At 56.1% G+C, this 2,500-nt stretch overlaps 1 non-coding gene across 1 annotated transcript in view; it reads left to right on the plus strand.

The window, feature by feature from the left end:
• Positions 1–2,103: 2,103 nt before the first annotated feature.
• Positions 2,104–2,500, plus strand: part of LOC126316658 (small subunit ribosomal RNA) — a 1,893-nt gene continuing 1,496 nt past the window's right edge. Inside the window, exon 1 of the ribosomal RNA XR_007556251.1 lies at positions 2,104–2,500. This exon is cut by the window's right edge and continues 1,496 nt beyond it. This is a non-coding gene — a ribosomal RNA (small subunit ribosomal RNA).

The raw sequence follows: 2,500 nt of genomic DNA on the forward strand, positions 1-2,500 counted from the left end.
TAACTTACACTGCACCTTAACCTAACTTACACTGCACCTTAACCTAACTTACACTGCACCTTAACCTAACTTACACTGCACCTTAACCTAACTTACACTGCACCTTAACCTAACTTACACTGCACCTTAACCTAACTTACACTGCACCTTAACCTAACTTACACTGCACCTTAACCTAACTTACACTGCACCTTAACCTAACTTACACTGCACCTTAACCTAACTTACACTGCACCTTAACCTAACTTACACTGCACCTTAACTGTCACATGTAACGTCACAGGAATGTAGCTTTGCCTAACAGCAACCCTCTGAACATAGTTCACTGCTTGGATCCTCTGGTGTCATGTGTATTTCTTGATGCCATGGTGCGTACCCTCACATAAAGGTCTTTCGAGTGTTGCGTACTTTCTACACAGTCCCGCTAACCACTGGAAGGGTGTACCGCTACAGAACGAATATCGCCCTCCCCTCCTGCCCTTCCAAGCTGGTCGGTCAGGCGTTTGTTTGTGAAATGAGCCTTGCAGCTGTTCAGTTGCATTCGGTTGTCGATGCAGTCAGTGTACGTTGTGGTACGGCCTGTGTGGACTGTCCGCTGATGTACGCGTAACCCACACTGATCATCCGTCGTTACGTACTGAGTGACATAATGTGGCACATGCTTGACCGTACACCGGCTGCGCCCTACAATGGCGAATCATAAGGGCCATATGTTGTGCACGATGCTACTTGTCTCGTCTCCCCATTACAGCGAGATTGCACTGTTGTACGCCGTACAGACATGTGGTAAGTAGGTACGGACGAAAGTATTGCATGTTGGCCCCCCCCCCCCCCCCTCCTCCCTCTGCCGGGAATCAGCGTGAGCCGTCTGTTGATGTAGCGACGAGGGTTTTCCTATTTAATCGTATTGCCCCACACAACATGATAGCACGGTGGACCGCGTTCCACATCTGCGACATGCTACAGAGGCCGGTTGACAGTCGACCGCGCAAGGGACATTGCACACGTGCGCGGACCATCTTCCACGTGTTCTCTCGTGTACATGCCGCAGTGTGTATGTGGGCTGATGTAGCGTGTCGTGACACATAACATGCAGGCATGCCAGAATCGTAGATTTCGCAAATGTAGATTGACGTATACGTTTGCTGCCAAAGATCCGCAAATGAACTGGAAATCAGTTGTTGAGCGGTTGTTCGCGCTGCAGGTGCATCGGTGATAGCGACGATCGGTACATCTGTGAACCGGTTGTTTCGGCGGTACCCGCCATGCCCCCGAACCTGAGTTGGCCATGTGGGTATGAAGCGATACGAGGCTGTGGCTTGGCGGGACAGTCCCCGGCCGGTGAGGGGGGGCCGCCCGGCGTGCTGGCCGCGCGCTGCGTGAGCGCACGCACTACAGCCGGCTGGTGGGGGGCGCCCAGTGGCAGGAGCGCCGGCCGACGGGCCCGGCTGGCGTCCCAGCTATGCGCCGGCGCACCCTGCGCGCGGCGCCAGGCGGCCAAAGTGGGTTCTGCCGAGCCCGGTGCGAAGCGCGGTGGACATCTGCAGTGTGCTGGTCCGATTGCGGACTGTGTGCGTTGAGGATGCGCCGCCGCCCGGCACTCGGCGTCGCGACGCCGTCTGCTGCTCGGTCGCCCCCAGCGGTTCTCGCAGGTGGTTTGTATCGCAGCTCTGCGGACGTGTTGGCGCGTGCGCTGTGCTGGGAGAGTTCGCTTCTGCACCCAAGTGGGGCTTTGCCCTTCTGTGGCGCTGGCGTTGGAGCTGCCGGTCACCGTAGGTGGCGCGTGTTGTTTCCCGCCGGCAATGCCACGACAGCACGCTCCCGGGCCTCTGTCGGCAGCGGCAAGCTCAGTTGGGAGCACGGGTGTTCGCACTGAAAGCGTCTACTCGCCTATCTCCGGGCGATTGCGCCTCTCTCGAACCCGACCAAGTACTTAGGACGGCGCTGCGCGCCGCCGGGACCTGAGAGGGTTTCGAGGTGTATCGTGCAGGGGAGCTCAGCCTCCTCCTGTTTGCAGAATAATTGAGCGGACGCTTGCGTGTTCGCGCGGGCCCTCGGGACACACTCCCGGGCGGCCGGCTGCTCAGCTCTCGTTGACGCAGCTCCCTGGTTGATCCTGCCAGTAGTCATATGCTTGTCTCAAAGATTAAGCCATGCATGTCTCAGTACAAGCCGCATTAAGGTGAAACCGCGAATGGCTCATTAAATCAGTTATGGTTCCTTAGATCGTACCCACGTTACTTGGATAACTGTGGTAATTCTAGAGCTAATACATGCAAACAGAGTCCCGACCAGAGATGGAAGGGGCGCTTTTATTAGATCAAAACCAATCGGATTGGCTCGTCTGGTCCGTTTGCCTTGGTGACTCTGAATAACTTTGGGCTGATCGCACGGTCCTCGTACCGGCGACGCATCTTTCAAATGTCTGCCTTATCAACTGTCGATGGTAGGTTCTGCGCCTACCATGGTTGTAACGGGTAACGGGGAATCAGGGTTCGAT

Source organism: Schistocerca gregaria, unplaced genomic scaffold, assembly GCF_023897955.1.
Source record: "Schistocerca gregaria isolate iqSchGreg1 unplaced genomic scaffold, iqSchGreg1.2 ptg000594l, whole genome shotgun sequence".
In the NCBI taxonomy this organism is placed as follows: Eukaryota; Metazoa; Arthropoda; class Insecta; order Orthoptera; family Acrididae; genus Schistocerca; species Schistocerca gregaria.